Here is a 15,864-nt window from a genome sequence, read left to right as displayed (position 1 = left end):
ATCTGGATTAGAAATTGTTTGCAAGTTTATTTGCCTACATTTTGTAAACAGTGTTGCTTTTTACTCACAGCTTAATAATTAACAGCTTAATAACACAGATAAATATTAGCTTTTAGACTTTAAAGAGGCATTTTAGTCAAATAGTTCTATTGACAAAATGTGTTTTTACAGCTGCATGCAAAAGAGTAAAAATTCTATCACAATATTTTTTTTTTAATACAACTGGATGTTTTGGAAACTTAGGTTATATTAATACATCCATAATAGAGAATCTCCTACATAAAGTATTTCCGTTTTCCTAGAAATAGTGTCCGTAGAGAAATGAAAAACTTCCCTGTAAAGGAATTGTGTAATTCCTCCCACTCATCTGATAGCCAGGTACACCGAATAAGTCTGCTTCACTGCGTTCTCTTCACAAATACTCTGCCATTCGGTTGCAACAGAAGGAGCATTGCAATTAAAATCGTTCCGTGCTTGCTCTGCAGTCTCTCACAGTCAGACAGAGCCACATCCCAAGCCCAAGGAAATCAGGCAGGATCTTTCTGCTGGCAGACTCCAGCTCACATGCTTTTAGAAGTCCCCCAGACTTTGGCAGTACTAACCAAGCTGTTAAGAGTCACAGTCACTGATAAGTGATTGCATGGCTGAAATACTCATAAGAGATTTTAACTTTTGTAAATCTGAGGTTCTTGTAAAGCCTTTCTCCACTGTCTTGTAAATTAAAGCGAACTTAAAATACAACAATAAAAAATTCTTTTCAATAGCTCCAAATCTAGAAGGAGGCTAGAGGTGCTACCTACTCCCATCTGCCATGGAACTCAATGGAAAGAAATTGAAGATTATTTGRTTTCTAATAACAAATTTACTTGTATTAATACTATTTCCACTTCAAAGCTACTTTAGAGAAGATCAGACAACTCACCACTTGCAGAAACACAGATTCTGTAGAATTTCTCAGCTTAGGAATTTAAAATCTTTCTGGAACTTGAAATACAAATAACCTGTAAAGTGAATTGCCACCCTATAAACATAACAAGCAGGTTCAAGTCCAATTTAAGTCCATGCTTAATCCTTAGTCCAGAGAAAAATAAAATATCCTTTTATGTCTGTGAGAAATTTGACTAGATGAGAACAAAGATTGCTCGTGTGCTTCAAACATTTTATTAACCAGAATATTTTGTTCTCTTCTTCCAGCTGTCAGAGGAGCTAGTGAAAGAGGAAGGAAAAAAAATATATCACTGGAGTGTTACGATGATAATCTACTGCATTGGATCTCCAAACATAATCATGATATCCTGGAGAAGACCACAGATGCAGAAAGGGCTGCATATCTAGTGCTGATATGCATATCTAAGGGTGATATCTAAGAAATGCAGCATTAATTGGCATCTTCTCCCTTATTTCTTGTAATCTATTATGAAATTAGATACTTTGGAAAATGATGAAGACTGAAGCAGAAATTATAAGARCTTCATTTCTGCCTTTAGTGGGTCTTGTAAGTTATTCTGTTTTCACAAAGAAACCATCTGTTCAGAGTATTATTATTTAATGAGGTTCAGTTAAACAGTCTTTCTAACTAATTTGGGGTAAATTGATATTGATTTTTAGTAGGTAATTCAGGTTCTTTTAGGTGTGGTATCTGCATTTGCTGATTTTACCTAGTCTATTCTAAAGTATCACTTCTATTGCACTAGATTATCAGAGAGGATTAGTAAATGTTATATAAGGGTGTTGGCATTAATCTTAACCCAGCTAGATGTGGGCTTTCCCAAAAGAAAAAAACCACAAAAACCAACAACAACAAAAAACACCAAGCCTTTACCCTCCTCTGTTTTCTTATATCTACTGATAACATAATAATAATTTAAAAATAACATTGATAGTTTAACCGGTATTAAGCTCTGGGCCAGGTTGGAAATGAAATCAATTTTGGTACTAATAACTGATGGCAAAGATTAGCTTTAGGAAAATATGGTGTGTGTCTCTGACAATGCATAGGACATCTAAATCTGATCATAAATATAAGATATTGTACAAGATGTATCTATTGTTGGATGGTAAAAGCTTGAGAATTATATGAATACATATGTATATATATGGACATATACACAAGGATATATCAACCTTTTACCATCCAAATACATACAGGTTTTCAATAATAAAAGCTGGGACTCATTGAAAAAACAAAAATAAAGATAAAATTGCTGTGAATACAGTATATGCACTAGGTCTCCTATAAATGAGGAACTGTTTGTTATTGTTTTCTGTATTGAAAAACAGTCTTCAGTATGGATCCCAATGAATTTTAGATGTTAAAGAAAAAATACCAATGAACAAATAGCAATTAAGGCTGTTTGTATCCACAAAACATATCTAGAAAAATCAATGTAAAGCACATGCAAGGAAAAATACAAGTGAAGACATTACATTCAGTGAGAGAATATTATTGGTAATCAAATCTCTATCGCTTCTCAAGGAGAGGATCCTTGTGACTCCGTGAACATTTTCAGTCAGTCTGGCAAACATGTGCAAATGTTTGGCTGTTTTATTGAGGCATCGTTTTGTCCATGAAAGAAAAATTTCCGTGCTGATATGAGTGGGAATGGAATATCTGCATTTTTAAAGGACAAACAATAAATTTAAGCATGGGTGGCCTTAATCCTTAGTAGTTTTTCTTTGCTGCTGTTAAAAAAAAAAAAAAAAAGAAAAAAAAAAAGATATCTAAATGGATATTCCTAAAGTCTTGCACTGAATTTAGAAAAAAAATATTTTTTGAAACTGTGGTGCAATTAACCCCAATCATCCTACATGAGCCATACGTATAGTAACCCCTTTAAAATGATTGTCTAGAGCTAATATTTTATTTATTTGTACCATAATTCTTGGTGCAATCAAAGAGCAACTTAGTCAAGCAGGAGTCCTGCTGTACTGTCTTCAGTAAATAGAAACAGATGTATAGAATTTGCATAGCATAGATAATCCAAATTTCATTCATGTTTAAAAAGTTTGTCCTTTAACTATCAATGGTGTTTTAGATCTTTGTTTTTGAAACAGCAAAGCTCCTGGGAGTTTATTTAGCACATATGACAAATGTTGCACTTGGAAACTCAGACAACAAAACTAGGTTCTTGTGACAAATTTGTTGTCGTGGTAGGGGACAATCCTCTGTGTCTCTTACAATCAGGTCTTTACCTTAACTCTGCAACTGAATACTTGAAGTAGGAAATAATCTAGGGGAAAATAGGGTCACAAATACAAAGCTGTATAGTTAGATATTTATATGTATGTGCCAATTTTGTCACAGATATTATTTTAGGGGCATTTTTGCTCCATTCATGTTGGTAAGAGTATTGATCTAAACTTTTATCAGGGCCTGCAATTTAGCCCCTAATGAGATTTTTTTTCCCTTTCATTTCGTGTGATACTCTATGATGTTTGGAGAAAATCTTTTCATATACTAAAATAGAATCTCGGGGTTTACAATAAACACTGTGATGTTGGGAGATTTTRTTTGAGCAATGTTTGGTAGTTTTTTTCCCCCTCTAAGTGTGAAAAAGCTTTTGGTTACCATTTAAGATAAGGATTATTATTTTAATGTGAGCTCAGTCTTGTACTGCACATTCTTTCCTTCATTTAAATGTAGAGTATGAATTTTGTATTTAATGAATTTTGTGTATCCAGTATGCACGTACCTGCACATTGACTTTCATTTGAAAGTGGGTTTCAATTTACTTTTTAAACAGTGTTTATGAAAAGACCTCAGATGTGTTGACACCAACTATATCTGCAACGTTTTTTTTTTTTTTTTGTGTAGAGTGATGTTTGAATGTGATGTTCTGCAACAGTGGGTCAGTATTCCCTATTTATCTTAGGTCCTCATTTGGTAGTGCTTCTTGTAATTTTTGAAGTGAGTGGCATGTTTTGGATTGTGATATTGATATGTGGTTAAGGACATTGATATGAAACTAAGGAATTCTTAGAAATTACCAGTGGGCATGTATTAGACAGTCATTTGTAATTTAATGTCTAGTAGAAGTGTAAAGTACCAAGGTATTTAGAGTTCATAACATTGTTATCATGTGTATGGGAAGTATTTAGTGTTGATCAGTTTGTTTATATTCATCAAATAAACTTTGTTTCTTTCTGAAATCAGTGTTGTGTCATTAAAACACGGTTTAATGACTGTAAGAAAACGTGTAAGAGATGTTTTCCACATGGTAAATCTATCACACTCCTTATTGCTGTAATTGCTACCATTCAAAGTAATTTATCTTCCTGTTGTTACTATCACATAAACTGTTTAAGAAAGCATAAAAAAAAAGGAAAATGTCTCCTAGGCCCCACTCCCAGAAATGCTTACAGGCAACTTTACTAAAGTGAGTAACCATTTTCCGCATTGGGCTCTTAGACAGCAATATGCTTCTGAGTGGGTTTCTAAAGCATAATATTTTTGTGTGACCCTCTGTAATTGCATAGAAAATTACATTTTGTTTATGTACTTTACTGACCAAAAGCCATAAGGTGTGAAATTCTCTGCACAGTCAGCTCCTTTTTCAGCTGCCTGGTAAGTGGTTCCCCTTTTCCATTATGTTCACTTTTTTTAGAAAAGGAACTTTTGTTGAGCAGGAATTTCTTACCTCATAGAAGTCCCTAGACCAGCTCAGCACACACACAGCAGGAGAATAAAAGGTAAGTAAGTATGTATTTTAATCGGGTTATTTGAAAACACACAGTCTCATAGTTTTAAGCTCTATTTCTTTACCTATAATTTAACTTTCTTGGTTAAGAGAATACTATGTACTAACATAGGATATTAAGTTTCACTTTTAACTACAGCTACATATACATTTATTGTGTATTTTACTTAGCTTTGAGTCATAATGCTATGAATCGGGTAGCAATTGCTTGTGTCTTTTCCCTAGACCTGCTGTAATTATGCGGAATTGTCTTAGCGTGCTCAGACAGCGCTAGTAGTGGGTGATTCCATCCCRCGCCAGTCAAAGTGCCCATTTTTAACACCATTTTTATAGTTAATCACTTCCTGCTTTCAAAGGCAACTCTTGCCTCTCTGAGCTGTGATGAATGCAGAAAATGCTAATGCTGTGTGCTAAGGCCAAGCAGGAGGAAGGCAGTTGATTAGGGGAAACTTGTAGAAGGCTCTTGATCTTGCCAGCTCCATGCCAGCATCGGCTGAGTGAAGTCAACTGCAGAGCACCTAAGGCCACTCTTGGCTGTTTGTGCTGTGCTCCAGGCCTAGGATCTGATCCTGAACAAGACATACTCATTCTGTATGCTGCATTATGTTCTTGATCCCTGTTTTCCATAACACTATTTTCAGCAAGGACTCCCCTTTTGCCTGTGAACCAAGCTGCTCTGAGGCCCAAGGAGAAGTGGAAGGGACAGTGGGTCTCTTTGGGTGTCTGCTGAGTGCCTTGAGGAGCACCGTGGGAGCAACTCCATGCTTGCAGTAAAGCTGTGCTTGCGCTGGCTTTGGGAGCCTGCCTCCGGCTGAGAGTCAAGTCCAGAGTCAAGCAGCTCCTCCAGCTCTACTGAAGGGCCATGAATTAGAGTCACCTGCTTCAGAGCGTAAAGTTGTCTCCTTGGAGATCCTTTCCTGTTGACTCCAGACTTTCTGCCAAAGTTGCTTGAAGCTTGAGCAAGCAAACATATAAGCAGTGGGGGACAGTCCTGTGCTGTGAAGTCATGTGTAGTCTTGCCTTTCAAGACATGTCAGTTTACACACTAAGAGCCTTAAACATCTCCATGTCAGGATCGGTTGGATGAAGTCAACTGCAGCGACTAATGCATGAAATCATTCTAAATAAAGCCAAGTCAGATCTAAAGCAGTGATGCATTTCCCATTATGAAGTCAGTGGGAGCCCGATGGATAGTCAGGACATAGTTTGACCCATATATGAGAAGAGCAACTGAAGACGAGGGGGCTGCTGTAGAGATTTCACTTTACAAGCACAGAATGACCAGAAGTACCTCCCTTCTCAAACAAGAGACAATCTTTGCCTTCCCAAGAGTAGCCTACCAAACATCATCACATGTTGTGTACAGACTAGAGGCATTGATGCAGCATGGTGGCAACTGCAGAATCAAGGGCCCATTTTTCGTGGTTTTACATTTCTTCCACTTCTTGTCCTTCAAAATGAGTCTGCATTCAGAACAAGACTTTCTAAAACCAGATCACCACTGACGCAGGGGAAGATGAGGCAAAATGTCAGCACATCCCAAAGACAACAAATGCATCACTTCGAAATATACACTTGATTCCACATCACGGAGAGTTATACAACATATTCCCACGTATCTACAAGTCTCTGGACAAATCCAGGACCTTTGAACTAGCACAATTTCAGATGGAGGCGGCTGTCCAACTCTGAGAAGGCCATGTCTTGGGTATGCACCCCAGAGAAGCCAGTAGACACCAGATGTTCTGGCAAGGCAGCCCGCGCTGCGCTCCGGGAGCAAGGGGCCGGCGGGGAGCAGCCAGCGAGCTCCAGATGGAGCAGAGATGCGTGTGGGAGGCTGCACAACCATGTTAGATGGCTCCAGATAGCAAGGGACTGATGATGTGCGGCTCTGCATCACCCAACCAAGAGGCTCTGCAACCTAAGAGAGATAACTACCAATCTTCAGTTAACCTGCGCTCAGTGAGAGGTGTTCTTGTTGTGGGAAAATAAGCAGAAAGGAAATATCTGTGCAGAATGCATGATAATGCAGTGTGCTAACTACTTTTTATTTGAATGCATTTTGGACAAATGCATTACTCATGAGTGAGCTATCCAGGCCTTGCCAAATATGCAGCAAAACATTTATTATAGCAAATTACACCATCAGCTAAACACCTCTGTTTAGRCTCTTAGTTGACTTCTGCAAGAAATTTTTTTTCTTGTATGTTTTTCTTAATATTGCTATATTTACTGCTTTGGTTACCATAGAAATAATTAATATCACAAACACTGACRTACATAGAATAAGTTTAGTGTCTGAATTTCATGAGAACACTCTTATTAATGAACACCTAAAGGGTAGAGAGCAGTTCTTCATACTGTTCTGAAGTCTATTGATTTGTGTCCTCATATGCATTTTATTATGGGCCTTACATTTCATTTTAAACTTCTAAAAATAAAGAAAAACAGCTGAGGAACGTTTCTTTAAATGGCCATATTTTGGCTGGAGGTTAGTACAGGCCAAAAGAGAGCACAGATCTGCCCTGGAGCTCTTTCAGTTTTATTTTGTTTTGTTTTAATAAAAAGATCCTTATTTCAGTCCACCAAGGGTCACAGAAACCTGGTCGTTATGGGACCAGCACTATTCCTGTACGTTGCTCTCCTGCCCTCAGTACCCACTATGCTCTTAGATCAATCACACATGGGAAGGCAGCACAGAAGGGTGTGCGTGGAGAGGCTGACCCAGAGTTTACTGAAGAGGGCTGAAAGGCTGTTGACTTAGAGTGAATTTTTGATTGTCCCCTAGTTGCTTCTTTTTGGAGCATCTGTGTATGTTTACACAGCATGAAGCCAAAGTATTTCCTCTGTCTATCAGAATTGGAGCTAGATTTAATTCAGATGCACCGACTGCCTGACTTTCTGAAGGCTTTATGATAGGAAAATGCATCTTAAGCCTCATTTTCAAAGTTCACTGGCACTGCATTTTGTTTATAGATGTGCTGATCATGTTTCCAGGTCAGTACTCTGCTCGTGAGACAGTCTAGCCTTGTTGCATCTCCACATCACAATAGCCTCTCTCATAGGATTTTTTTAAGACTGAATAAGTATCAGCCAGTCTATAGGGTAGTTTGATTTGTGCTATTGCCTCCAGGATTAAAGCACATTATAGCTAAGGTGTCTGATTTATAAAACAAATAGCATATGACCAATCTTTTAATCATGGTTTAGAGGAAGGAAAGTAAAGAAAAATGTAACGACCAAGTCCCAGGTCTCTCTAGGTAGCCAGCTGCTAGAGGAGCTGTTCCAATTCTGATGCCATTCACTGCGTCAGAGTTATTTTCGTTGAAGTTAAACAAGCAGGCTTCGTATCTGAAAGCTGAAGGTTGTAAATCTCCCTTGTGAATGTTGCCTATGACAGGGAAGGAAAGACTTGCATAATTACCACTTGTACTTCCTCGGAGAACATGAGCTCAAGTCTAAAGCAAGGAGGTTGGTCAATAAAACATTGAGGTTTGAAAACGACAGGAAAAGACCTGTCCRGCTCATATGATAGGGAATTTGTTCTCGGTTAGAAAAACATGCATATTTTAGTGGAAGCTGCCTCTTCAGGCCTGAGTTTCAGGCAGGTATACTTAATTTTTTTCTGCAAGATTATCAGCAGTCATTGCAGTTTACAGCTAAATCAATTGAAATCGCTTATCATCTTCCCTCTGTGTGAAACATATTATACTGGATTTAGATTTGCGGCTAAAAATACAGAGAACTATTTACTAATCTAGCTATAAACAGTGTTACATTCCTTGGTGCCTTTGAAACAGGTTATGAATGTAAAACCAGATACCAGGAGCAGCACCCTGTTTCCATGAGTAATGCTGCTGAAGCCTGTGAGAATTACTTGTAGAATATGGTTCTTCTCAAGGGAGTAAGGAGTGTCAGTGCTTGGCATTTTTGGCTGGAATTAGCTACATAGCTTGTAGGAGAAGAATAAAATTACTAAGAGCAAATTTTACAGGACTACGGTCCTGAAATCAATTRTAAATCTTTTGGGGCTCATGTTTATGCTCACAATCGTGCTGCTCCCTTTTCTAGCAATCTGCGCCCGGGACTGCGGCTTTGAGATGTTTAAGCCTTGCTGCCCCTCAGGCTGCTCCTCGCCGTTGCAGCCACACAGGAGAACATGAGATTGACATATTTGAGACTGAATATATGAGACTGACATATATGAGACTGACATATATGAGACTGTATTTGAGACTGACATATATGAGACTGAATATAATCACTATTTTGCAGGGTGGAAGTTGAAATATAGAAAACTGTGTACAATTTTCCTAATAATTCCMATTAAGTTATTACCCTTAATATCCCAGTGATGAAGAAAATCAGAATTTTTAAAATTCTTTAGAAGTTCTTAAAAAGTTCTTTAGAAAAAAAAAACAGCTCTTCGGAGAGTTAATCTTTCTAGTCAATGTGGCCTGATGATTATTTTTCCTTCTCARTTCTTTACTTCCAAATACTAACTGTGACAAACTTAACCTTGCACACTGCTAAAACTTTGGGTGAGTTGAGACAAACTGGCCTGTAGACTGACCTTGGTCCTTGCCATCATATCTAGTTCTGAGAAGAATTCAGATGACTTGGAGGCAAAGATGTTAAACTGTAGACATAAAGTAAATAGAATATGTGAATCAAATAATTCATATGGAAATAATACTGCTGTGATGTATGATAGCCCAGGACTTTCATGAAGGTCAAACATAAGGGGAATGGGATGGTTTTAAAATTTAAAAATCAGATGTTTTTATTTTGCTAACTTTCTTCCTATTTGCATATTCAAAACATGAGAGCTGCTTCCTAAAACCATGTTACAAACAAAATGGGAATTGAAGAGATTTTTGATGTTATGCACATCTTTCTTGCACCGCAGGAATCAGATGAAAAGGACACTTTTTTCTAGTGCCACATCTTAGTATAGTTTTGCAATTATGCTACACAGACAACATTAACAATTCTTATTAAATACAGGATATCTCCTTAAGATTAATACCAGACTTTTAGGAAGAGTTTTTAAACAAATATTTTAAAAATACAATTTCACTTTGAATTAACTTTCAAAATCCAGTCCAGATATATGTAAAAAATATAAAATGTAAATATATTTTCTAAAGTAGTACAGTATGTGAAAATTATAAATTGTTACATGCTTTGTTAATGCAGCCGAGTGAAGCTTAGTCTCAGATCAGATAGAATCTCTCAGATAAATCATTTATGACTAGATGACTTCTTATCCAAAAGTCAAATATGTGATCATTTACAGAGGTCACAGGCTGTATTCTGCTCTGTGCTCCACAATCAGCTGAACTAAACCCCATGAGCCCCTCTTGATTGTATACTCACAGGGTCACAGTATAATAAAATACTGCTCAAAATATATTTCAGAGAAGGAATGCTCTCCCTCAAACTATCCTTGTCCCAGGAACAAGGCTGTCCATATTCATTCCAGTACAAATAGCAAGTATAAAGTCTTGTATTTTGAAGGGAAGCACCCTGACAACCTATTGGGAAAAAAAAAAAAAAAAAAAAAAAGCCCTGCAATGTCATACAGTGTCACATTTAAGTGTTTTTTAAATTGCGTATACTAGAATCCTTTTTGCTACCTCCAAGCTCAGGTTGGGATTTATATCCATAAATATATATMCAAATATATATGGATTTATATGTGCTATATAGTATCTTTTTGCTCAAGAGGAGAGATACACAGAAAAWACTTGAAAACTTGTGTTCCTTGTTTTTCTCTCCCATCTTGTATCTCTTGCCTCGTGAACATCAGATTATTCAGAAATAGGGGAATGAGTCTATCCTCCTGTTGAAGGATAGATTGAAGGCTGAGATTATAGATACACCAGTCTTTGCCGTTCACYTTATCTCTTCCTCAATCCTCCCTACCTCCCCCATTCCTTGTCTTCCTCAAACAAAATTAAAACAAGTAACATGTTTGCTTAGGATATTAGCCTCTAGCATTTGTATCATCATATAGAAATAGATGTGGTCTAGCAGGAAAACGCTCTGGATAAAACCTAGCAAAAATAAATGAGATCTCTTTTCCTATGAAATTCACTACAATGAGCAAAAGCTGTGTATGAGTAAATTATCCCACAAGCCTCAGATGATCTGGAAGGAAGTGTTATAAGGTGGTATTAGCAAAAGAGATGCTTAAATAAAGAAAATAAAGAAAAGCTGCTKCCAACCCATAATAAAGACAATCAGGTCAACAAAAACAGGCTGACTATCCTCAAGCAATTAAGCGCCTGCATCTGTAGCCATTCCTTTGTTTGGTTGTTTTGTTAAAAGTGACACTGAGGCGTCTCTGCTGTGCTTTGGATTACAGGTTGTTAGAGACTGCTTGGGTGCAAGAGATGCTGTGCCCAGGATAGATATGATGTTGGGATCATAACATGATTGTTCCCATCAATATTGGGAAGAAGAGAAGACTGCCTTCACGGCACTGGCATTGCAACAGCATGGTAAGGTGCTTGGGTGTTCTTTCTCTGACTTTGAATAAAGAAAAGCCTGTTKCATAGGCCATGGGCTTTCGTAAATACCCTAAACTAGGCAGGCTGGAGATGCCTCTTTGCAGCAGYCCTTGTCCTCATCATTGCTAGGTCTTGTTGGGAAAGATGTATATATTTTTTCTACAGCTGTGCTGGAATGGTTCATGGTTTGCATAGTCTTGTGTAACTCGTGTGCAAACATTTATGCTGTCAGTGTTCACTTTTTAAAGTCTTTCACACCTTTCATTTAAACTGAGGGGAAAAAAAATAAATATAGGGCTGAAACAGTAGCTTAATCATCCCATAAAAAACAGGGATAGTATTAATGAGGCAGCAAGTCATGCAGTTTGACTAATCGAATACTTGATAAGAAAAGTTCAAAATGAATCTAGACCTTGAATATTTTTGAAATGAGCTGTCGAGCAATGCAGCATATTACAAATAAACCAGTAAAAATCAAAGGCAGTTCACAAAGTGCTGTGGAACATGTGAGATGGGGGAACATGTTGTTCATGGTGCTTAGTTTGATAGCTATGCTCAGAACTGTATTGGCTCTGAGCACTCATGGACAAATAGACATTGGCTTATGACATATCTTTAGTCCTAGGGAAATGATGAATTAGCTAAGTAGTCTCTTAAGATAAGTGTCATATAAGGGCTCACGAAACTCCCTCCTCTCTCTCAAACATGCCTTCCCGATGATGTGTGTGTGTGTGTGTACACATTTAAAGAAATGTCTAGCGATATTTCGGGTCAGAGCACCAGCCAGCCTGCACCTACATTTCCCCTTGAGTTGTGCAGAGCTTGGGGATCTAAAATTGCCACAGTTATGAACTCGAGCTTAATTGTGTGAGCGGTGCCGCGCGGGAGCGGACACGGCCCAGACAGGCGTGCAGCCGTGACCGTGTCAGCGGCGTGTCTCAGCCTGGGTCATGCTCAGGGGAAGGCTATAGTGTCCTTACCTCTCTTCCCCTCTCCTCATGTAAATTCATGCCTGCTACTCGTTGCAGTCATGGTCTACTGGTCTACCACTGGTGAAACCTCCTGAGACTCCCAGTCACCTGTGGGTCATGAGCATGGGGCAGCAGCACCATGAAAATAGAGCAGGTATGTAGGAAATATAGCAGAAAGTTTCCTGAGCTAGGAGTAACATCTCATGCTGGCCAAAGAGGACCGAGTGTTGTGGTGCATCAGTGTTCACAGTCCCAAGCTGCGTCCTGTGTTGAGAGCAGCCCGTGCTGGCTGTCACGCGGGAGCAGGGGTCGCCCCAGCTGGGAAGTCCCAGCTCATGCTGGGAACAGGGCACGAGGCAGGGACTTGAGCATCACCGCAACCTCACGTGCAACCGAGTGATGYAGGGTGATGTTGGGAAACACTGAGAAACCTGAACTGTGTGTGTGTGTGTGTTGGGGGCTGCTAGACGCAGGGGCCCCATGTAAGAGCCATGTAGAGTTTATGGGAGGTGCCTTTGGCCTCCATGAGAGAAGGAACTGGTAGCATTCGGAGAGGGAAAGTGCTCTGTTGTTAAGGAGTGGCGGTGGTGGGATTGTTTATTTTTCCTCCCATAAACTTTTTTTTTTTTTAAGGTCCTAATGGAAACAAAGCAAAGTATTATTCCTCTAAAAGCACTATTCTTYAAGTAAACCAGACTTGCTACTTGAAACATTCCCCTGATGTATTGGGGCAGGGGGGGACGGCCGAGATGCTGCAAGAACRGTGCCAGCGGGGCAGGGTTGGGGTCCGGCGGGAGCAGCCAAGCCGTGGGGACACAGTCATCTTCAGTAACCTGAACGTCCTGGAGGTAAAATCCCAGAAAGGCAGAAACAAGGGGTCCCCATGGCCCCACGAGGGCACCTGCTTGGTACCCTACTCCACAATGTTCAGAATTATTGCTCAGTTTCATAAGGAATTTTCTCAATGCATCTTTTTTTTTTTTTTTTCTCCCCATTCCAACACTCACAAATGCATGGGCCGTGGGCTGCTGGTTCTGCAGATCTCAGTGGGATGGAGCAGATGGAGCAAACCTGTGCTTGGCACACCGAAAACGAGCCCATGCCTGTCACGCTGTGGCTGATAATGTGAAGAGATGTTGATTGTTTGGAGGGGGCTATTTGTTGGGCTGTGCATTGCTAGCAATAACAAGCAGTTATAGTTAGCAATTCATATGCGAATAGTATAGATATACATCTGTACAGACTTTGAAGAGCTGTAAACAGAGCAGTGTACTAGAATCTGTGTGACTTATTTGCCCTCAAAACTTTCCTTTTGTTGTCCTGCTGCCTCTTTTGGCATCTCACTCCAGGTCTTATTCTGGTACAGATGAATGCTAACCTGCATTTCCTCTTCGCCAATGGCTACTGCTATTCCCAATTTTTTGGAAAAAATGAAAGTGCCTGGAGGAGAAAGACACCCCTACTCTGTCTTCTAGACTATTAACATGACCAAGGTGCTTTAGCAGGAAACATAAAGTAATTATTTAAAAGAGAGATTTTGTGTAATTCCTTGCTTCAAGGATTTAGGAAAATAGCAGTTATTGTAAGATTTGGTATGCAGTTGTGACCTCTGGCAATTTTTTTTTTTTTTTTTTTTTTGTACTTTAGCCAGCTTTTACATGATGGAGTGGTCTGCAGAAGAAAGTGATCGCATGTCTTGGGAAAGAAAACAGCCTTAAGAGAAGTGTGTACCTGATTTCAAAGCAATCAAAGTCAGTAGGAACTTAGCACAAAAAGGGCCATCCCCGGAGCGGCTGCAGGTGGGCAGCGTGCAGGTGACGTGCCCGAAACAGCAGGGCACGTTCGCCTTGCCAGATGGACACGGTGTTATCATGTAGGGCCCGCGCCCTGCAGAAGCATGCATGCAGATGGGCTGTGCACGCTCACGCTGAAGCAGCTGGAGATGGGCTATGCCTGCACAAAGGTTAGGTGCAGCGCACATAATAATGCCTAGGTTATAGATTCAAATATCATGATGAAGTAAAAAGATACAGCAAATCACTCTGTTCTCTAGAAAGTTCTGCCTTCCGCAGGGGGTTGTCTTCATCGAAAATTGTGTTGAATAGTCCCACGCCAGATACTTGCCATCGACCAAGGTGTAAAGGTATAAATTGCTCAGGAGCATGTAAAAATTAACACATGCACGTGACTAGTGTGTCACATGCCCATTGCATGCTTTGTTAAAATGCAATATTCTGCAGAAAAAAAAAAATGGAGAAACCTATCTGAAGGGCTAAATACAGACCAGGAAGAGTGTGTTGCCATTTTACAAAGAATGGGTTGAACTACCAGACCTATACCAGACTTTCTTCTGTAAAATCCTGCAATGTTGCTGCTGCAGGCTTCTGCACTGGGGTATGTACCTGTATTTTTGTGCTTCCTGCTACATTGCTGTGATTGTTTTTAGATTTTCTCATGCCAGCACTTTGACGTGAGCAGCAAAAGATCCMCAGGTGCCTTAGGTGCTCTGCTGCTAACAAACCTGGACAACAAGGGCTCGGGCAGCCCGACTGCCTGTAACATTGTCAATACTTCTCCCTTCTGCCCACTCTAGCTTCACCCAGCTGTTTTAAATAGCAGGGAGAAATTAAAATTCTTAAAGCCTTGCAGGATGTTTGGATTTCTGCCCTTGATTTCCACTTCCATGCGCCATGGCTTGAAAATTTGCCCGTGATTTATAAATTCCCTGTTCGCTTTTCTTTTTATTTATTTACTTTTAAAGCAGAATCAAGCAGAGCTGCGTTGGCTCCGTGTGTTGCCCGCTGCTGCGGGAGCCCTGCGCGCTGCCTGGCTGYGGGGACCGTCCGGGTGACATTGTGCAATTACGTGATGATAAGCATCATTCAAGAACACAAATGTGAGAGGTAAACAGCCCAGGGCTCTTTATTAGCTTATTTCAGGCGATCTTTCTTGTTTTACTGTGCAGCTCCTCCTCCTTTTACAGTTTTCTGCTATTCTTTACTAATTCTAGCGATTTGAGAAGCGACCTTTAACCCGCACCGTTTGCAGACTCCTAAAGGGGATAATTGAAATGCCACAGTAAACCCAAGGCAATAAAATATTATTTACTAGGCATAAAGCTAAGGTCGGTCTTCCAAAAAGGAGCAGACATGGTCCCCCCCATCCCACCCCTGCCCGGCATCGCAAACGGGGCGCTGCACCTCGGCTAGGAGCCCCGAGGGGACGCGGGGGAGCTGGTGCGGAGCGTGTCCCGCAGCCGGGATGCACTCCCCCTGCTCCCGGGAGGGCTTTTCCTTGCACGTGGAAGGAGTGAATGGTCTGAGAGCGGAGCGGCTCCTGCAGCCTGTCTGGGCCCGGCGTGGGAGGCTCTTCGGCTTCAGCTCCCCGCGGGTCCGCAGGGTTGCACCTCAGCAGCTGTGGCCAAGTGCCCAAGTGACAGCGGGACGGGGAGCTCACGGGGCAGGGGACAGCGCTCGACGCCCCGCGTGGCCGCGAGGGACGGGACCCGCACAGCGGGTGCCCGGCGCGGGGCCGCAGTCCACGCGTGTCGGAGCGTCACGGCGGGACCCCGTGGCCGGTACGACTTTAAAATCCAGCCCCTTTCTCAATAGGCCGGGGCGGGCGCATGCGCCCCGCAGAAAGGGTTCCAGCTGCCGTTGGTTCTCCAAGTTTTTTTTTTTT

Source organism: Nothoprocta perdicaria, unplaced genomic scaffold (assembly GCF_003342845.1).
Source record: "Nothoprocta perdicaria isolate Ctin4 unplaced genomic scaffold, notPer1 scaffold_16, whole genome shotgun sequence".
Taxonomy (NCBI): domain Eukaryota; kingdom Metazoa; phylum Chordata; class Aves; order Tinamiformes; family Tinamidae; genus Nothoprocta; species Nothoprocta perdicaria.
Note: the sequence above shows the minus strand (reverse complement) of the source record.